We start from the raw sequence: 22,370 nt of genomic DNA, 5'->3' as shown, positions 1-22,370 counted from the left end.
AGTGGAGAGAGAGCAGAGGAGGTGGAGATGAAAACAGAATGATGTAGGTCCTCCTAGAGATTGAGCCTCTGGTCCTGCAGAAAGGACTGAGAGAAGCAGGAGGAGGAGGAGTCCCTTGAGGCCGAGCCGACGGTCGCCCTCCCTCGGATCACAATCCACAGGGAGGCAGCCATGCCAGCCTCGGCAGGACAGAATGGACGCCTTCCAGCCGCGCTGCCTGGGAAGCCAGGTTCCTGATGTTCCATTGCATCTCACCCTTGTCCATGCCCGAGGTGACAGATGTCTGCTCTGTCTGCACCTAGGATTGAGCAGGGTCCTGAGCAGGCCAGAAGACTTCACTTCCCGGGTCCACCCACACACCCAGCTGCCTCTTTCTTTCCTTCCCCTCCTTCCTTCATATTTTCCCAAAAGGAGAGGAGGCTTTGTTTTAAAAGTTTGACATGAAACTTTACTCTGTACATCCACGGGACTGGTGGAAATTCAAAAGTCGGGTAATGTCGAGTGTTGGCCAGAGTGCAGGGGAAGGGGCCCTGTAAGGGGGTGTGGGCAGGAGCTGCTGCCGGGCAGGGCAGTCTGACTGCGCTGGTTCAAGTTAACTGTGTAATTCCCCGCTGCTGACCCAGCAAGGCCATGCCTTGGTGTACAGCCAGAGACACTCTGTCCTAGAGGAAATGCTCAGAAGATGCTCATCCAGCATCGTTTCCAGCAGGGGAGTTGCAGGCCACTCAGGTGGCTCTCCCTGGGGGCCCCCATCAGTCCGAGCGGGGGATGTGATGTACACACAGATTGACGTAACATACAGAACAGACTACATTCAAATCCGAGGATGCACGTGAAATGCTCAGAAAGGCTGCCTATGAAGGGAGGGGTTGTGAGGGGAAGTGGAGGTTGCAGTGTGTGCGTCCACATTCTTTGGCACTGCTTCCCTCCAGAAGTGGGGTCTACGCCCCTGGGTGGGCTTGTGACTGCCGTGGCCAGTAGGATACTGAAGAAGTGGTGTGTGTCGGTTTCCAGGCCTGGGTCTTAAGAGGTTGGCAGTTTGTACACCCTCTCTTGTGGTACCCTGTCTCTGGGAGTTCTGAGCCACCCTGCAAGAAACCAGCTCCCCTCACCCCTTGCTGGAGAGGCCATGTTTAGGCATTCCGGTTGGTGGTCCCAGGTGGGCCCAGCCTTGCAGCCAGCTCCCAATCCCAAAGTCACCAGACGTGTAAGTAAAGCCGTCTCAGATCCTCTAGACCAGCCCAGACCTCCTACGAGCTGATCACATGGAGTGACCTGGGTGGATGCCACACAGAACAGAAGAGTCCTGCCGAATTCCTTGTCCATAAACTGTGATGTGGCAAAGCCACAAACTTTTGGGGTGCTTTGTTTCCAGCAGTAAATAACTGGCACGGGAATGAAAGGCAGTAAATAACGAGAGGCCTCACACTGAACAATGATGAGGCCTGGAGGCACAGAAATGTACAGGGTCCCCTGAACCAGCCCTCCTGCCGCTCTTCTGAAAATTCCTGGATCTGTCCGTGGACACCAGCCCCATGGAGGCCAGTCCATCCTTGGAGAGCCCAGAGCAGATTCTCTGCGGCTGACAGGCAACAGGAGGGAAATAGCTTCTCATTCACTAGCTCCACAGCCCGGGAGCGCCACATACCTGGTAGGAGTGTCCATTTAGCCACCACTAAAATGGTTATGGAAATATTAATATGTCGTCAGAATGAAAAGCATTTGAGATTAGAAATACATTAAAATATAATTCTCCAGGCAGAAGATAGCAAGCTCGGCTCAGCTGAGTTAGAATCGACAAGCAATCACTAAATACTCATTGCACATCAGATACAGCACCAGCAACAGGGCTGGAGGTGAAGCAACTCATGGGCCTGCCCTGGGGGAAGGCAAGGGACAGCGTCAGACTCACCGTGTGTCACAGACCTCTCTGTGAACTTGGAGTTCCGAGAGCTTTCTTAACGACAACATGATACCCTCGTACTAGTGTAATTTTAAAAACTTTTAGTGGGTTTTTCTAGGATGAAACCTATTTATATATTATTCTTCTTCCAAAGCGTCATTTTGAAGGATAATGGTTGTTACCAATACTTGGTAGATAGTTAAGTTGCCAGATTATCAGGAATTTTGGGGGGTTTTCCCCTAAAATTTCTATACAGGAAGGATTCACTGTCAAAATTCAGGACATCTGAGTGAATTGAAAAGAAAAAAACATACTGTATTAATAAAGTATGCATTTTAATTTTAAATGTGTTTATTTAGATTCCACCAAATGATTTGGGATGGCTTACATAAATATGTACCACATAAAAAAAAAAAGAAAAATTAATGCAGAAATCAGGACAAATGAAAATTAATAGGAAAGAAAATGAAATAAAAGGCATAAGATTGGAACAGAAGAAGTAAAACTTTCTCTATTTTCAGATGGAAAAACCTAAGGAATCCACTAAAAAACTATTAGAACGAATAAACAAACTCAGCAAGGTTGCAGGATACAAGATCCATACACAAAAATCAATTGTGCTTTGATGCAGTAACAACGAGTAAACTGCAAATGAAATTAAGAATTCTATTTGTAATAATAGCATCAAAAAGAAAAATACAAGAAATAAATGAAAAGAAGTGTAAAACATATACTCTGAAAATTGCAAAGCAGTGTTGAAAGAAATTAAAGACTTAAATAAATGAAAAGACATCCCATGTTCATGGATTGGGAGACTCACTATCATGAAGATGGGGATGGTTGAATTGTGTCCCCCCAAAGGATTGAGATCTTAACCCCCAGTCCCTTTGAAGGTGACCTTATTTGGAAATAGAGTCTTTGTGAATGATCCAATGAAGATAAGGTTATTAGAGTGGGCCTAATTCAATAATAGGTGTCTTTATTAAAAGGACATGTATAAAAAGGACATGTCGTTATACAAAGGATATCTTTACACCACGTAAAAATGGAGGCAGAGATGAGAGTGATGCATCTTCATGACAAGGAGTGCCAAAGATTACCAGGAAAATACCATGAGCCAGGGGAGGGGCCTGGAACAGATCCTCCCTCACAGCCCTCAGAAGGAACCAACCCTGCCGACACTTTGATCTCAGACTTCCAGCCTCCAGCGCTGTATGATGATATGTTTCTGCTGTTTAAGCTGCCAGTTTGTGGTACCTTGTTAAGGTGGCCCCAGGAAATGAATACAGAGGGCAGTTCTCCGAAATTTATCCACAGAGCCAACGCAGTCCCTGTCAAATCCCAGGGAGCTTCTTTGCAGAAATTGACAAGCTGATTCCAAAATTCATATGGAAATTCAAAGAACCCTAAATAGACAAAACAACCTTGAAAAAGAACCAGGTTGGAGGACTCACGCTTCCTGATTTCAAAACTTCCTAGAACACTGTAGGAATCAAGACAGTGTCGTGCTGTCCTCAGGAGAGACACACGGGGAACAGAATCGAGACTCTAGAAATAAACCCTCACATTTATGGTCAACTGAGTTTTGATAACGCTGCCAGGACAGTTAAATGGGGGAAAGAATAATCTTTCCAATAAATGCTGTTATGACAACTGGATATCCACATGCAAAAGAATGAATTTGGACTCGTACCTCACATCTGTGTAAAAATTAATTAAAAATGAATCAGAAACCTAAATGGAACTGTTGAAGCTGTAAAACTCTTAGAAGGAAACAGAAGTATAAATCTTTATGACCTTGGATTAGACAATAGTATCTTAGAAATGATACCAAAGGCACAAGCAACAAAAGAAAATATAAACTGGACATCATTAAAATTAAAAACTTTTGGTCTTCAAAGGGCATCAACAAGGAGAAGACAGTCTGCAGAACTGGAGAAGGATTTGGAAAATCATATATCTGATGAGAGACTCGTATCTAGAATTTGGAAACTATTACAACTCAACGATAAAAAGACAAACAACGCAATTAACAAAATGGGCAAAGGACCGGAATAGACATTTCTCCAAAGAAGATATACAAATGGCAAATAAGCACATGGAAAGATGCTCAGCATCGTTATCATCAGGGACGTGCAAATCAGAACCAAAGTGGGTACCACTTCCCGCCCACCAGGACGGGTATGGTCAGAGATAGAGACGAACAGTGTTGGGAAGAATGTGGAGAAACTAGAGCCCTCGTGGACTGCTGGTGGGAATGTAAAATGGTGCAGAACTTTGGAAAACAGTTAAAGCAAAGAAGGAGACAGACTGGCAGCTCCTCAAATGGTTAAACATAGTTACTGTATGATCCAGCAATTCCATTCCGAGGTGTATATCCAAGAGAAATGAGAACTTATGTCCCACAAAAACTTGTACACAAATGTTTGTAGAATCATTATTCATAATAGAACAAAGTGCAAACAACCCGAGAGTCCATCAGCTGATGAATGGGTAAATGAAATATGGTACATCCACACAATGGAATATTATTCAGCAATAAACGGGAATGGAGTACTGATATGTTACAATGTGGATGGACCTTGAAAACATTATGCTAGTCACAAAGGGCCACATATTGTATGAATCCATTTATATGTAATAGGCAGATTAGGCAAATCTATAATGATAGAAAGTAGATTTGTGGGTGCCCAAGGCTGGGGGAAATGTGGGAATTGAGGGGTGATGGCTAAGGGGTATGGAGTTTCTTTTTGGAGTAATGAAGATGTTCTAAAGTTGATTGTGGTGATGGATGCACAACCATGTGAATACAAGCCATTGAACCTTGTATTTTAGTTGGATGAATTGTATGGTATATGAGGTTATGGTACCACGTTTGTCCTAAGATTCCAGTTAGTTAATTGGGATGGGCTATATCTTGAGCTCCCTAGCAGTCAAAGCAAAGAAGGAAGCAGGATCCAAACAGTGTTATCCTCAGCAACATCCCCACAGTAAGTAAAACTGAGTTTCTTATGACATCCCCTCATGGCCTCTTTCAATGCGCAGGGCAAACTACCAAAGCTTGATTAAGAAAAAGCAATTCTATAGGGACCCAAACATGTTTTTATTATCTTGTTCTTTTTATTATTGACTTTAATATTTATAGGAGTAAATTTTTACCCAAAGAGGATAAGACTGACTCGAGGAGTAAGAACTGTGGTTCTGTACTTGGTTAGTTTCCCTTCAGTGTCGAGTGAAATGTGTACATAATTCAAGGCAGCAAAGTGAGTGTGTCTCAGCTGCAACTTTGACTGAAGGAAGTTTATGGATAGGAGATTAATAGGAGGATGATGTGGACAAGCATTAACACTAAAAGCTGGAGTTTATTCTTAGGATGGCAGAGGGTAGATGAGTGCAGAAGGGTAGAGGACGAGTGGACACGTGGATGCTAGACATGATTAGGCAGAGATTTTCTTAACTGCTGCCAGCAGGATCCCTCTTAGGAAGGGAGCTGTCTTTGTCCGGGAAAATACCTTGGTGAGCTGGTTGGGGTGTAAGTTGTGACCCAGATAACAAGGATGTGGACAGGAACCCAAGCAGTAAACGTGCAGCTAAGCTGTTCTGCATGAGAAAATGAGAGTCTTGATTTTTTTCCTAAGAGGGAGAGAGAGAGAGGAGCCCGGAGCGGGGGTGATGTTGGGGAGCTGGTGGGGCGGAGGACCCGCGGAGAGCCCCTTGAGTCTCCATAGCGGGTGCTCATTCAAGGACAGGAAGGTCTGGTGTCCAGTAGGAAGCGTTTGAGTCGCTGAGACGTAAAGTCCTCCTTCATGTTCCCCAACGCCCGTGAACTTCACAAACACCTCCTCATTCTAAAAATGCTTGGCATCGGTGAGATTTTGTGGAAATCGAGGGAGGGGCCGAGTTCCCCGGAGCCTGCATACACAAAGGCAGAAATGCAGAGAGAGCCCTGAGCTGTGGAATGAAGTCTCTTGCTTCCCGGGCAGCTGCACAAATCCGAGGGGCCTTTGCACTGCCAGGGCACGGGATTGGGGTGCGGTACAATTCTGCGGAGGGGCTGGGGGGCTCCTGTCCGTCTGCCTTCAAAACAGTGCCCAGGATGTTAGCCGTCCACAAGTCGCAGACATGCTCTTTATTCTTCTTCATTGACCACCCAGCTCGCTGTGAGATACCTGCCTGAGTCTCGTAGCTGTGCAAGAAGCATTCAAACAGGATGGTGGCCCCAGACCCTTGGGAGCTCCCTGAGGAGGCCCGAGGGATACTGCTGTGTCCATCTTACTGGCTTGGTAGACTAAGCAATATCTCGTACAAATATCTCCCAAATGGGAAAGCAAAATAGGTAAGTATATAAATATGTCAAGTCGACTGGCAGACCAGCTAAGACACCAGGGCTGGTGAGAAGGCCGAGGGTGAATCTGGACCCCGTCATTTATAAAAATACATTTTCGAGCAGTTTTAGCTTTCCAGAAGGATTGCAAAGGCAATGCAGGGAGTTCCCCTGTGTCCCCACTCAGTCTCCTCTATTAGTAACATCTTCTGTTAGCATGGCACGTTTGTCACAATTAATGAACAATATTGACGCGCTCTTACTAACTAATATTAATTTGGATTTCCACAGTGTTTACTTAATGTCCTTTCTTTGTCCAGGAGCCCATCCGGGACACACCTTACAGTCAGTGACCATGTCTCCTTAGGCTCCTGTGGGCCGTGATGGTTTCTCAGGCTTTCCTTGTTTTTGATGACCTGACAGTTTGAGGAGTGCTGGTCAGGTGCCTTGTAGGCTGTCCCTCAACCGGAATTTGTTATTTCTCTCGTGACTAGACTAAGGTTATACGTTTGGGGAGGAAGACACACAGATAAAGTGCCATTTACACCACATCGCATCAAGGATGGATACTGTCGATATGAATCGTCGCGGTTGACGTTGACCTCAGTCACCTGGCCAGGCAGCGTTTGCCAGGCCTCTCCACTGTCCAGTTACCTTTCCCCCTGTGCACACGCCCTCTTTGGAAGGAAGTCACTCTGTGCAGCCCACACTCACAGAGTGCGAGTCGTGCCCCCCGCCGTGAGGGTGGAGGGGCTACAGAAATGATCTGGAAATCTGTACAGGAGATTGGAACCACTCACTTGAAATCTGTCATCAACCAAAGGGGTGAGTGGGGCGGGGGGACGTCCCCAGGCCCGGAGTTGCTCCTGCACCCTTTAGGGTCAAAGGGGGCTGGTGCCCCTCAGGGAGAAGGGGATGGGAGGGAGAGCATGCCCTGCCTCTCCCTTCCTCACAGGCATGGGGAAAGAGGGCTGGCGGGCCCTGGGCCACCACTCACGCCTGTCAACATGCCTTGGAATTGTGACACAACATACTCAGAGTTTCCCAAACAATAGTGGGAAAGTTTTCTTTCTTTTGGTCTGAGCAGACTGTTAAGAAAAAAAGTCAAAGTTATTAAACCACAGAAAATAATCTGTCCCAGTGTCTCTTCTCCTTTTCACCTCTCTGGGTGAGTGGCCAGCACCAAGCTGCGTGCCCGGAACTCCTGAAGGGACAAGGTCTCCAGTGAAAGCCCCAGAACCACCTGGTCAGGGCTGAGGGGCCCTTGGGACTCCTGAGCAGATCCCAGTTCTGGGAGAATGCCACCAAGAATTTTTCCACTTTGTGATGAAAGGACAGACCCATCTGGTTTGGGCTGTTTAATGAAAGGCAAAGGTAATTTGGAAAAAACAAGTTCTGGCTACTAAATACAAAGGTTATTTTTACTGCAGAGGGCCAGCCATCTAATAAAATGCTGCAATTGCCAAAATTTGTCAGGCCCAGGAAACTTTATGGCCACTTACATCTGTCCTCTTGATTCTGAAGGTCACTTGCTGTGACTGACTCAAGGGGTTCAGTGAGAGCCTGGCCCCGGTCACGCAGTCCCTGCCAGGTTGGAGTTGGTATCATTTAAGGGCCAAGATTTGTTTCCAGAAGGAGAGGTTGAGGTTTCTGTTTGTTAGTCATCTCACCATCCTTCCTCAGTGCCATCAGGGCCATGAGCTCCTCCCACACTCTGGCACACAGGCTGCAGGAGACACAGGATTCTGGCTTGTTCTGTCCTTGAGCTGCCTGCAGACTCCGAGGCCTGAGATGAAGTTTCTTGCGGAGGTCATGTGCCCTGTGCACAAATCCATTGTGATTGGACAGAAAATACCCTCCCATGGCTGCCTGTGGACAGGTTCAGGGCTGAATTCCTGAGTCCCGAACTGAGAAGAGATGTCTAGAGAACCTGCTAGCAGGGCTAGCAGGGCTAGCAGGTCTGTGAAATTAGCTTTCAGACTCTCCCCAACACTTGCTGCAGGCTCCCCCCTCCTACAGAGAGACAGGCAGAGTGGCGACAAAACTGGTTGGAATCCCAGATCCGCTGCTGGCCTACTGTTTGACCTTGGACAATTCCCTGGGGCCTCTCTGTCCCTCAGTTTCTCTAACTGCAGGTGAGGATGACACGGCACGATGGCTGCACACTGTCTGCAAAACGGCAGATTACAAAAAACGGATGGTGAGTGGTGACGAAGATACTCCATCTTCTGACACACAGCTCCAGCTCTCGATCCTTAAAACTATTGAAACTAAACTATTATTAAAACTTAAAACTAACCTCTTCCACATTTCCACTGCTTTGTTTTAAAAGACTTTATTTTTTAGAGCAGTTTTAGGTTCACAGCAAAATTGAGAGGAGGGTACAGAGAGTTCCCGTATAGCCCCTGCCCCAGCACCCCTCCGGCAGCCTCCCCGTTATCAGCATCCTCCACCAGAGCGGGACGTTGGTTATAATGCATGGACCCGCACTGACACCACATTATCAGCCAGAGTCCATAGTTTACACTAGGGCTCACTCTTGGTGTTGCACATTCATGGGTTTGGACAAGTGTATAATAACATGTATCCACCATTATGATATTCTACAGAGTATTTTCTCTCCCCTAAAATTCCTCTGTGCTCAGCCTGTTCATCTCTCACCCTCCACCCCTGGCAGCCACTGACCTTTTGCTGTCTCCAGAGTTTAGCCTTTTCCAGAATGGCATATAGTTGGAATCGTACGGTCTGTAGCCTTTTCAGACTGGCTTCTTTCACTTAGTAATATGCCTTTAAGTTTTCTCCATGTCTTTTCATGGCTTGATGGTTTATTTCTTTTTAGCGCTGAATAATATTCCATTGTCTGCATGTACCACAGTTTATTTATCCATTCACCTACTGGTTGAGTGACATCTTGATTGCTTCCAAGTTTTGGTAATTATGAATAAAGCTGCTATAAACGTCTGTGTGCAGGTTTTTGTGTGGACACAAGTTTTCAGCTCCTTTGGGTAAATACCAAGGACCGTTCTGTAAGAAACCACCATGCTGTCTTCCAAAGTGGCTGCCCCGTTTTGCACCCATTTTGCCCACCAGCAGTGAATGAGAGTTTCTGTTGCTCCACATTCTTGTCAACATTTGGTGTTAAAAGGGCAGCCATTCTGAGCAGCTGAAGCCTTTTATTACCAAGTTGCTGAAAAGCCATGCAGATGCATTGATTTCCTGTGGAACTAGGACTACCCATGCCAATCACTTAGGGTATGAATCTGGTCATCTCTCTTTTTTTCTAATTAATCACTTGAATTCTACTTCCCCCTCAAACTCTATTATTATAAAGTTTAATATCTTGCTTTTGAATTTTCCAAAAACCCCGGGGCCTTACTTGGTCCTGCTTCTGAAATACCAGATGCAGAGAGAACTGGCGAGTCAACGGCCCTCTGTGGCTCTTGTCTCCCTGAACCACCAGGTGGCGGTGTTGACCACCAGCCCTGCGCAGCCCTGTGGACATGCAAACCGCTGTGCCAGGTCCTTGCTCTCCGTGTCTGCTGTGTCTGCAGTGGTCCCACACTTGGGCTCCAAAGTTGGCTCCCTGGGTTATGTTCAGACATTATTCCCCCTGAGCAGCTTCCACCAGCTGTCAGGCGTTGAGCCTGAATCATTCACCACCTAGACTCCCATGTTCTTCCTGGTAAGTATTATGGACCGAGTGTTTGTGTTGTTCCTCCCCATCCCGCATTCATACATTGAAGCCCTAACCCCTAATATGACTGTATTTGGAGACGAGGCCTTTGTGGAAGTAACTAAGGCTAGGTAGGGCCCTGCTCTGATTGAATTAGTGTCCTTATAAGGAGAGACCCCTTAGAGCTGGTGCGCTCTCTCTCCAGCACGTGAGGACACGGGGAGAGAGGGGCAGTCTGCAAGCAGGGAGAGGGCCCTCCCCAGAACCCCACCATTCTGGCCCCCTGATTGTGGAGTTCTAGCCTCCAGAACTGAGAGAAAATACATTTCTGTTGTTTAAGGCCCCCGTCTGTGGCATTTTGTGACGGCAGCCTGAGCAGCCTGATGCGGCGAGTTCTCCCTGGGGGCCTCCATATCCATTCCTTCCAACACACTTTGATCAGGGTCATCCTGGTCCTACCTGACAGAACCACTTTGGGAGGGGATTCTGAGGTACTGAGTACCAAGGGCACGGTCTAGAACCGGGGAGGGACCTGGGATCCAGATGGGTATGTCCCTTGGTCCTTGCCCTGTGGGAGAGGCATGGGCAAAGGAGGACGGAGCAGGGGCCTCTGACGTGTGTGGCCTGGGCAGGGTCCCTGTGACCAGGTCTAAAGCAGGGCCCCCTGGGCTCAAGTCACGGCCCCAGCGCCTGCTGACTGTGAGCATTCCGCAAGGTGTTTCCTCTTTGTGCCTCACTTTCCTCACCTGGAAAATGGGACAATGAAAGGGCTCACCTTACAGGGCTGTCATGAGGATTAAATGGTCAGCCCGTGGGAAGCACCTCGCATGAGGCCCGGCACACGGTGGCTGTCATTACTCTAAGGCCCAGCCCCCCAGCACTCTCAAGCTCGTCCACTTACACACAAACAGCAGCCATCAATGCGGGCTGTACCCAAGACTGAGTAAGTGGGCTGAGCCTGGGGTCATGTGGCGCTTTCCACAATAGTAAAGGAAACCCTGAGATCCCTTTTAGAAAGTTCTTCTCCCCTGCCTTCTCTTTGGTCATCCTGTCATCAAGCTGTTGCTCTCTGCCCTGTGCCCAGGGGGCCCCAGTGCTCCCATATCTCGTCGCCAGTCTTCCTTTCCTTCTACTTGGGAGGAGACACATTCCTGTCCTTGTCCCCTTGACTCTGCAGCCCTTGGTCAAATTGTCCATTGGTGCCTGTGCTGAAGGGCTCACCCTCCATCCCAGTCCTTCTGTCGGAATATTTCTTTCAGGGAAATACAGCGTTCTCCCTCGGAGAGGACGTCTTCTCCATTCTCCAACGCGCGTTTGAAAGCAGGGCCATGGTGCGCTTGGGAGGTTCTGCCACGCCGTTTCACTGCTGCATCTGCATCCCACCATGGAAGTGAGTTCCCCAAAGGCAGGGGCCCGTATTCGTGACACCAGGGCCTGGTCCCAGAGGCACAGGTGACAGGCGTGTATGGAACGACTGAGTGGATGCTGCCTTTTGTCTGCGCTGGCTCCCTTGGCAAGGCCTGCAGGCCCTTCCCCCGCTGTCATGAGGGGACAGCTCTCCGGGCCCCTCCACACCTGACCACACTCCGAGCTCCCGCCCGGGAATGCCACTTTCCAGCACCCACTGGTCGTTTCCATTTTTATCTTCACCCTAGGGCTTCCGAGAAGCTCTGCTCTGTGCTTTTCCCAGCAACACAGAACGTTTCCAGCTTTGGCATTAAAAATTACTCCTTCCTGCGGCTTCACCTTAAACAGAAAGAAAGCAAAGTGACTCACGAACCAAGACTAATCGGGGACGCCTTCCTCAAATGTTCCTGATCAAGGCCTGCTGTCAGTCTCAGATGCGAAACAAAACATAATTGAAGAGGTTGTGCAAATGCGTCCAAATCCACAAGCGACCAAGAGGAGACATTCGTGTCACTTTGGTCAAATACTAGCTTAGATAAATGATAATCTTAAAGGTGCACACGGCTGTGACTTGTTCCAGTTGAGAAAGCTATAAACACACACTTGGAACTTATTTTGTGCCAGGAAATGCTCCAAGAATGTTATGAATGCTGACCCACTGGCTCCACGTATTGACCCAATGAGGTGGGCGCCACGTGACTCCCATGTTACAGGTGGGAAAACTGAGGGACGGAAGGTTGAAGAAACTCACTCGAGAACACACAGCTGGCAGCGTGGCTCCAGATTCCGTGATTTTTTTTTTTTTAAAGATTTTATTTTTTCCTTTTTCTCTCCAAAGCCCCCTGTACATAGTTGTATATTCTTCGTTGTGGGTCCTTCTAGTTGTGGCATGTGAGACGCTGCCTCAGCGTGGTCTGATGAGCAGTGCCATGTCCGCGCCCAGGATTGGAACCAACGAAACACTGGGCCGCTTGCAGCGGAGCACGCGAACTTAACCACTCGGCCACGGGGCCAGCCCCCAGATTCCATGATTTTAACACCTCCACTGTGCTTCTAGAACCTCAAGGAGCCCAAGAAGTAACCTGTCTGTTTACCTGTGTGTCCCTTCATTAAGCAGACTCGCGGTGATCACCAACGCTGCCCTGTCCACGCAGGGCGGTGGCCACACAGAGGGGAAGGGGTCAGGGCCTGCCCTCGGGGGGCCCCACCCTGTGGTCCTCACCGCATCCCAGCCCCAGTCCACACTCAGCCCTTCCTCTGAGGGGCACGGGCACCTCAGGCGCCTCCCTTAACCTCCAGTCTCCGTTCTTCAGCTGTAAAATGGGGACGGGACCACTCACCCTGTCGAGGGGTGGTTCTGAGGGTGAAATGAATTAGCACTTGCAAAGCAGTGTGCAAAGTGCTGACCCACGCCCGGTCCATCCCCTTCTCCTTCAGAGAAGCGCTTCCCACCCACTCCCCATCTCTGCTTGCGTTCGTGCAGTCACTCGGCTCCCTCGCTTGCTGCGTTCTGGGTGTGGGCGTGGGCTGGGGTCAGAGGAAGGGCAGGCGAGGTCAGCCCGCGGGGCTGACTCTAGGGGACTCAGGGCCGGCAGCAGTGATTCTCCGGCATGGAGCTGGGGGGAAGTGCAGGCCTGGGGGTCGACTTGGAATCTATCCCAGGTGTCTCTCACCAGCTCTGTGTAGGGCTGGTCGTTTTCCTGAGACTCAGCGTTTTTCGTCTGTGACGGCACTGACCGCATTGGGACGGGGAGGGTGTTAGATGAGATGCTATGTAGGGACCTGGGGCCGCTGATACCACTGTTGTGGTCACACCTGGGGGCCAGTGAGCCGGGAGCACTGAGAGGCAGGTGCTCGCTCTGGGCAGGTCATGGCCAAGTTAGAAGAAGAACAAAGAACCCAGGGCAGGGCGCTGCAGGCCCAGCAGGGCGAGGGTGAGCCAGAAGCCGGGACTCAGCCTGCATGCCCTCTGGCTTCAGCGCCCCCTTGCTGCCCCACCTGGCTAAGGGTCTTTCGTGGCCCGCCCTGTCCCTGTCCCTGGGCTCTGCTGCTATTTCCATCAGACCAGGCTGTCTCCCTCCACCTGGCCTCCAGGGCCACCAGGGAGCCACTGTTTACCTACCCTGCCTCCATCCGTTAATGGCCGTGGCACGGACGGACCCAACACTGTGGTTGGGCCTGGCTGGCTGCCTCACAAAGAGACCTTTCAGGCCACACTGGGCAGAAAACCAGGGTCAAAAGTGGGGTGAGATAGGAGGCAGGGTCAGGCCAGGGGCTGGTTCAGGCTGAGAGTGAAACAGACAGGCAGTAATAACCACAGCCCCTGGTTTTTAAGTCCTTACTACATACCAGGCTGTACTAAGGGCTTCACATGCATTGTTCAGTTATTTACTCCACATGGATGAGGAAACAGAGAGGTGCAGAAACTTGCTCAAGGCTGCTGAGCTACTTTTTGGGGGAGCTGGGATTTGAGCACTGATCTCTCTGAAATTTGGTTTTTTGCCTCCCCGGGTAAAATTAACACCAATAGTTTCTGTTTAACGATTACCTATAATCCTCAAAGCAATTTTATAGATGAAGAGACTGAGGTTCAGAGGGGACCAGTGACTTGCCCACGGCTGCACAGGTAGGAAGTGACAGAGCCGGGGCGCATCACCCAGCTCCTCCAAATCGTGAGGGAAGGAGCCTGGCAGTCAGACCAAGAAGCTGTCTTCTGATGGAAACTTTTCCTCTGGGGAAACGCAAGGTGTTTTCCTCCTGACCTGTCCTACAGGCAGAGTCTTGCTGGTTCTCTCTTCTGGCATGACTACATGGAGTGTATCCAGGAAGAATGGCAGGCCTGGTCTCACTCTGCCTTGCTCAGCCATCTCTCTGGCTCAGTGACAATGACCACTGCAGTTGAGAGAGGACTGAGAGCTGCACACTGGACACGTCATCTCAGCCTGTGAAGAGGAAGCTACCATTTCCCCCATTTTACTGGCGAGGCAGTGGAGGCTCAGGCTTAGGAGGACTTGCCCAGGGCCACCGGCTACAGAGGGGTCCATCTGACACGTTAACCCAGGTGGGCTTCACTCCAGAGCTCAGACTGGTAGCTCGGCCTCCTGCCTTCTGCAGACCCTCCCAATTCCGAGGCTCCCTCCATCCCGCTTCCTGTGTCCCGGCTCCACCCTCCCTGAGAGGTGCACCTGGCTGCTGACCCCCTTTCCTCTCAGCTCTTCTGTCTCGCCTCTCCCACACCTCTGCGGAGTCCACGCGCCAGCTTCTCCAGCTCTCTTCTCCCTTCCCCGCATCTTGTGGGTCCTGCTCTGCTCCCCTCGGAGGACAGAGTCCCTGCCTTGAGCGGGCTCCCGGACCTCGTGCAGGAGAGCAGCCCTTGCCGCGCAGCCTTGCTACGCAGCTCTGTGCCTCGGTTCCCCATTGTAACACTCGGAGATCAGGGCTGCTCTGCATTCCACGGTCCAGTGAGTCACCCACAGCCGTCCCTCCGGGCAACAACAGTGTTTAGTAAGCACCTACCGCATGCCATGCACGGCCAGTGCTCTGCGGGCCCCGTCGCATTTGATAAATAATGGAAAGAGGTGACCGAAGTGAGGCGAGCGTTTCTAAGCTGTCTCTTCTCCTACTGCTATCCCTGGTCTATCCCTCTTCATTCCCACGGAGCCTGGCCGGGAGAGGAGGGCCACGCCCCAGAGCCCACGGAACGAGAAGAGCTGCTGGATAACCAGGTAGAGATCAAGGGAGGCGACCCTGTCCCTTGAGGGTGTGTCTGTGCCACTCCTCACAACTGGATGGGCCGTAGGTCCGTGGTCAGTCCCACAGGCGGGTGCCTGGAAGCCAACCCCAAGGCCACCTCTGGGCACACCCCCCTTTCTCTAGTTCTTGCAACTAGATTTGCTGATTTAGTTCTGGACAGATTTGCAGAAGGCCCCCTCCGGCCTCCCTTCACTCTGCCCTCAGACTGACCCCACCAAGGAGGCCCCCACCCCCCGGGGGAGTGAGTCCTGTTGGAAGGGGTCAGGTTGCAGGGCCCTGGTGGGCCGCGGGCCAGCGTGGAGCCGCTGTCTCCATCACAGACGCTGTATCCTCGGTCATCGCCTTCTCTGACTGTCTCATGAGAGTAGTGCAGGTGCAGAGCTGGCTCTGCTCCCTCAGGGCAGGCCCTGGCGTCCTCGTGCTTGTTCTTTCCTGCTTAGGAGGCAAGCAAAGAGGACAGGCCTGGCTCTGCTGGCCTTGGAAGAGCCGTCTCCATTTCTCGTGCTGTCCTCCCTCTCTCGCGGCCGCCCAGCATGTGGCTTTCCCTGTTCCGACATGTCCTGACACGCTCCTCGACTCAGTTTGGCTCCACTCTGGAACTGCAGGCCTACTATGTGCCTCTCTTGCTGTCCACCTTTCTCACTCTCTTCTGCCTCAGGTGGGAGAGGCCTGCATCTACTGGAGTGGTAAGTCCCAAGAGTTGGGTTAGGCCCAAGGAAACAGGCGGAGCTGGCCTTCTCAAGGCTGGCTTTGGTTCAAGGCCATGTCACCCTAGACCTGGCTTGGGCAAACACAGCCCCCTGTGTGGTCCAGCTGGGGTCCCTGGAGTTCTGTGTAAGGGTTTGGGGCCAAAGGCTCCACTGATAATAAGGGACCATTTTACCAGCGTCAACTGTGCAAACATCTCCCTCAGGGACTTGTGGGGAGGCGGGAGGCTGGGCCAAGCAGGATGGAAGTGGTCCTGGGCCCCCAGGTCAGATGGGACCCTTTTTACAACTGCAAACCACAAGATGGTCCCAGAGTAGTCTTAATGAGGGAAAATGGAATGACGTATTACAATACTCCCTCTATGGCGATTTCATCCAATAATGCTCACTGTGTTTTCATCTACCCTTGCCCAAGCGTTTATGGAGAGATTTGTACTTGGAATGGAAACCAGTAAACTCCTAGCTTATTAATAACTTATGGAATATAAATAAGTTCCTGTTAGTTTCCACAGCTTGTGAAAACAGCGACATGGACTTTCACAGAATCTGGTGGGTATGCCCAACGTGGTCTAGCCTGGTGTATGAGGAATGACTCCTGGGCAGGCATAGAAAGACAGGTGACCTGTCACCAGAGTGGCTGACACTGAGCCACAGTGAAAAAAAGCAGATGGGGGCAGGTGGAAACGATAAGACAGCGGGAACGAAGAGAAAAGAAAGGACTAGCTCGACTGCAAACCTGCTCTCCCTGGTCCACCATCGGTCAGGGAGGTAACCTCCTGCTTCCTCTTGTAGCCCAGGCTGAGGTCAGCTGAGCCCCCCGCTCCAGCCGGCAGGGGCTGTCACATGGTGTGGATTCACTGCTTCAGCCATTTCATCTCTTGATCTTCTCTTCATCTCATTGTCACAACCCCCTGGCCAGTTCCTTCCCAGGAAGGAGTTGTCAGTTCATACCATAAGATTTCAAAGTAGGGGTCAGGCCAAAAGTTTTTAAATAGTCGCTGAGCCACCAGGTGGGGCTGAGCAAGGTAAGCGTCCATGGAGACAGGAGTCGGGGGCAGTAGATCAGCGTGGGGTGTCAGAGCCAGAAGAGTGAGGTGACATCTGTGTGGGGTTGGGGTGGTGGCAGTGATGGGAGATTGGTTCTGTATAGAGGTGACTGATCTAATGTAAACGTATTGAGGATAATGGGAGAGTGGTAGGAAAATTCCAATTAAAGGAAGGAAGGAAGCTAGACTGAACCCTGAGAGGGCCTGGGAGCAGCAAGGCATCTAGCACCCAGGTCTGATTTTTAAATATCAGTCGAAGGAATCCAGGATCCTTGGAGAAATGGCAGACTCCAGGGCGGGGGCAGGGAAAGCACAAAATGATCTTGGAGCATCTCGCTGTGCCAGAAAGTACAGAAGTGCTCAAGGAGAGATGGAGAAATGTTCTACGGACACAAAAGCCAGCCTGAAGGGCCACTCACTGGCCAAATCTGGGAGAATTTGAGCATCAAAAGAAATAATGATAACATCAGATTATAGAACATTGAATAAAATAGGAATCTGTGAGTCCACACAAATAGACACAAATAAGTGAATAAGTAAACAGGGACAAGAGAAAGCTTTTAATTCAGTAGGATGCTGACTAACAAATGTAGAAGGAAGGATGGAATTACAAAATGACCACTGGGCGCTCGTCACAGTGATACTTGGTTCGACTGAGGAACATCCATAGGTGTAAACATTTGATAAAGAGCAGAATATTTACAGTCTTTAAGCGCCTCCCCACAAGATACCGATTAATTACACAGGGACAAGAATAATCTGGCAGACACGACTTTAATCAAGTGATCAAAGTTAACATCACCAGTAAAGGGGCAAATCTAACTCACGCACCTAAGAGGATGCTATGAAAAGAAGACAGCATCGCTTCTGCGATATTCCTGCCAAAGCAGCAGAATCTGAATCTAATTATGAGGAATCGTCAGACAAACCCAATTTAGGGGTGTTCAACAGAAGATCTGGGCTGTAGTCTTAAAAAAGAACTGTTCCAGACAGAAGGACACAAAGAGATGTGACAACCAAATGCAGCATTGGGTTCTAAACTGAGACACTTTCCTGTAAAGGATGCAATCAGGACAGCGGGCAAAACTTAAACCAGGCCTGAGGCTTGGGCAGCAGTGATGTGTTAACGTTAACTTCCTGGTGCCTTTACTGTGGCACAGAGGAGGCTGTCTTTCTTGGAAGGAATTACATGTTAAAGTGCTTGGGGGTGACAGGGCATCGGGTCAACAACTCTTCCCAAATGGTTCAGAAAAAAGGATTATTTGTACTATTCTTGCAAGTTTTCTTTAAGTTTGAAATTATTTCAAAGGAAAAATAAATAAATTTTTAAAAAGTTATAAAAATCTACTAAGAGGGGCTGGCCCGGTGGCATAGTGGTTAAGTTTGCATACTTGGCTTCAAAGGCCCAGGGTTTGCTGATTTGGATCCGTGGCACAGACCTACACACTGCTCATCAACCATGCTCTGGTGGCATCCCACATACAAAATAGAGGAAGATGGGCACGGATGTTAGATCAGGGACAATCTTCTTCAAGCAAAAAGAGGAAGATTGGCAACATATGCTGGCTCAGGGCTAATCTTCCTCACCAAAAAATAAATAAATAAATAAATAAAAAATCTACTAAGACTCACGCATCTTTGTTCAGGGTTATGGTTAAAAGCTAGGGTTTGTGAAATGTGGGGTATACGTACTGTGGAATAATATTCAGCCTTACAAAGGAGGGGAATTCTAACACAGGCTGCAGTGTGGATAAACCTTGAGGACGTTATGCTAAGTGAAATAAGCCAGTCACAAAAGGACAGATATTGTGTGATTCCACTTAGATGAGATTCCTAGAGTCGTCAGACCCACAGAGACAGAAGGCAGAATGGAGGTCGCCAGGAGCTGGGGAGGGGAGTGAGGCGTTAGCGTTGATGGGAGCAGAGTTTCAGTTTCACAAGATGAAAAGAGTTCCGTGGATGGATGGCGGTGATGGTTGCACAATAATGTGAATGCACGTACTACCACTGAACTGGACATTTCAACATGGTTAAGATGGTAAATTTTACCTTGTGGATGTTTTACCACAATGGAAACGATTGGGGAAAACAAGGTGGGCTGTGGGGGTGGACAGAGCAGAGCTGGACGCTCAGCTCTGACACTTGTCACTGAATATGTCAGGCGAGTGCTGTTTCTTTGTCAGTGGGGACAGCGGCACCGTCTTCCTAGTGTAGAGGCAGAGGCCCTGTGGGAAGCCCTTCAGTCTAGTGGCTGTAGCCGACAGCACATGGCAAGCACCCCAAACAGGTGAACTCCTCTTACTGTGATCATTATGCATCACTGACTCCATAACTCTGCAAAGCGGCTGTCATCTCCCCATCGCCCCACTTCCCATGCACCCCTAAGCCCTGCTGGGCATCAGAGCTCCTGAGCTCGGTATCTTCTCCTCCCTGGGAACTTCTGGGAACTGTCAGAGAGATGGTGCGCGTCCGGGCTAAAGACACAGTCATGTGTTGCTTAATGATAGGGACATGTCCTGAGAAATGTGTTGTTCAGCGATTTTGTTGTTGTGTGAACATTATAGAATATACTCACACAAACTTAGATGGTGCAGCCTACTGCACACCTGAGCTAGATGGTACTAATCTTATGGGGCCACCGTCGTACGTATGGTCCTTCATTGACTGAAATGCCGTTATGCGGTGCCTGACTGTATAAAAACTTACACGCTTGTGTCTGCACAGTGCGTCTCTGGAGGGGTAAGTCCCGACCTCATAATAGCGATTGCTCCTAGGGAGGGTGATGGGAGGGACGTTGCGGTGACACTTCTCACTGTTAAACCCATGTGTACCCTTGGAATGTCTTCCTACGTACAAGTATTATCTATACAAATAAATAAATAAGTGGCTCAATCAGTCAATCAAATTCTGACACGTGCCCTCCTTTCCCTCCTCTCTCTCACTCTTCAGCCCACCGGCGTCTCGCATTAGCCCCCAGCTCTCCATCCACACTGCTCTGATTCTTGTTGATAAATTCAACAGATTTCTTCCTCTTTATCTTCCGGTCCTCCCTGTGACATGTAGATATTTGAAAGACCACTTCCCCTTGCTGCAGGAAAGCCAGTGAAATATACCCATGATTTGGGGGAGGGCCAAGCCTTTCGCGGTCCCTGTTGTAATCTTACAGTAAAGTGCACTGCTTTGCATACTTGTAAGTGCTCAATAACTTTTTTTTGGAATTAAACAAACAAGCAAAATCAAAAGAAAATATAATGACCAGCCTGAATACAAAAGTAAGCCCAAGTGTAATGGCACTGACAAACTCACAAAAGACATTTTGATGTGCAAATAGCCAGAAATAAAGGCAGAGGCCATTAGTTTTTAAATAAAGCAGGCCTGGTTGTGATAGTATCATTTTGCAAAGTGTTACCAGTGGGGAAACCAGGTAAACATCAATGTTTACACAGGCTCTCTCAGTATGATTTCTTACCACTGCATGTGAATCTACAATTATTCCAAAATAAAGAGTTTAAGTAAAGCAGTGAGTACAAAACTCATCTGTCAGCTGAAGAAAAATCCCCGGACTGGGGGATCACTGATGGACAAATCAAGCAGATGTCATGAGAAAGCTGGTCAGGGCATTTTTCAGTTGCAATCTGCAAAGATGCAAGTAAGTCAACATAAGAATTCAGCAGGCAGCAGTAACTCAGGGGCAGGTCAAGGACGTAATGACCTGTGGCTATAGGGGAAGAGGTTGGAGTATGGAATGTCAGTAGTATGTTGTGGTTGATATTGCCCATATTGGCAAGGTTTTACAGGAAAGATAAGGGCTCAGAAGAAAGCTTTCCAGTTTGTAAGTGGAAATTAAAGCGAAGAAGGAGAGTCCAGAGATTCAAGGACTTGTAGGGTTGGATAAGTAAACTGATTCGGGGCCCTAAACAGAAAGAAACAAACGGAGAGAACCTTGTGTGACAAAGGCCTCCATGCAATGGTCACTTTAAGGATGTCATGCCCAGGCAAAGTTTACAGATGGACAAAATGGCTCTGGGGAAAAAGTATAAGACAACTTTTGCACAGAAACCCCATAGCTTCAGGGTTTAAATTGAGAGAGGGTATGAGAGGAAGGAAGCAAAGAAATACAGCAGGTTTATGAATCAAGGTTCACAAAGAATTGTGAGCGTGGCTTTTAGCCCATGTTGCTGACTGGATCCAGTTATTAAAACTCCTACTATGTTTCTGACAGAGTCATAATGACAAAAACAAAAACAAAAACAAAACACATCCATGAGCCCAGGCTCCAAGAGTCTCTGATGAAAACTTGAAATGACCTTTGGGTCTCTAGTATCTCAGAGGGAGGATGTGGACTGAGAAAGCCGTATAGCCTCTAAGGAGAAGAGATTCACTCACGTATCGTTTGGTCGTGGCCAGAGGATGATGGAAAAGAAGGATAATGGAAATGGAGAATGTCGCAGAGGTGAAGCCAGAGGCCACTGAGCACAGTGGGGCGGGCCTGGACCCCAGGCCCTTACAGGGAACACCTGCCAGGCCTAGGTTAGGTGGTCTTACCACTGCTGCCCAGGGGGATTCGGAATTGCTATGGGCCAGGAATTTCAGAGTTTTCCATCTTTTCCCCTTTCCAGTTATTCCTCTGTTGCGTATTAGGTGAGCTGTTAGGCAGATGACTCCTCTTTTTTGTTTTTCTTTAGTTCTTAGGTGTAACAGAGGAGGTGCCTAACCGCTCGCGCAGAGACATGCTGAGCTTGAGTCAGACGCAGCCACCAGGTGGTGCCTTGGATCACCTTCCACGGAGCAGGCCCGGCATCTTCGTGGGAAGAATACATTGTCTATGCGTGGTCAGGAGGGCACACTGAGGTAGCCTTCTAGGACTCACCTGTACCTGGCTCTCGTCTCCTGGACGCGTGAGTGTTTAGACCTCTCTATCCTCTTGCAGTTGGGAAAGGCCCTGAGCCTAGTTCTGGCCCATGTGCTGGGAGTGAAAGTGTCATGTGTCACTCACAGACCAAACGTTTAATCCCTCGTGTGGGATGTTCCGTTGTTCTCTTTCTCTTCTGTGCTCTTGTACAGGAGGTCTTGGGTTAGACGATAGGCTAAAACCCGGAAGCAGCCGGGTTGCTAAACTGCCATATGAAGAACAATTGCCCTGGAGCGTTGCCTGGATCACAGGCATTTTGTGTAAGTGAGAGACTGGCTGTGTCAGGCCGATAGATGTCAGAGTTTCTTTTATCACTAACTGCGGCAGAAACCTAATCTCTCATCACTAACACAGCCCCAGAGCAGCAGCGGCAGTCAGGATTCAAATCCTGAGCGTTTAACCAGCACACCGTGTGAGCTCATCTGATTGTCGCAAGGAGGCCATCATTGTGGCGACTCCAGGCCCCTCAGAATCTGACAAGCTCCTCCTGCCTCGCTACAGAATCACCTGTCTAGAAACCTGAATGCTGCTCCCTTAAGAGTGCTGGATAAACTGGGCCACATCCAGCCTCTCTGACCGTGTTTAACTTCTACCGTATCCAATCTACTGCTGTTGTAGGGGAGGAAAAATAATTTTCCCTCTGCC

At 49.2% G+C, this 22,370-nt stretch overlaps 1 long non-coding RNA gene across 1 annotated transcript in view; it reads left to right on the top strand.

The window, feature by feature from the left end:
* LOC124242786 (uncharacterized) overlaps nucleotides 1-22,370 on the top strand; it is a 33,514-nt gene extending 11,144 nt beyond the window's left edge. The window contains exons 2-3 of the long non-coding RNA XR_006889500.1: nucleotides 21,499-21,711; nucleotides 22,080-22,370. This is a non-coding gene — a long non-coding RNA (uncharacterized LOC124242786). The remainder of the gene's footprint in view (nucleotides 1-21,498; nucleotides 21,712-22,079) is intronic.

This window comes from Equus quagga, chromosome 7, assembly GCF_021613505.1.
Source record: "Equus quagga isolate Etosha38 chromosome 7, UCLA_HA_Equagga_1.0, whole genome shotgun sequence".
NCBI classification, from domain to species: Eukaryota; Metazoa; Chordata; class Mammalia; order Perissodactyla; family Equidae; genus Equus; species Equus quagga.
Note: the sequence above shows the minus strand (reverse complement) of the source record. Positions and strands in the feature narration are given on the sequence as shown.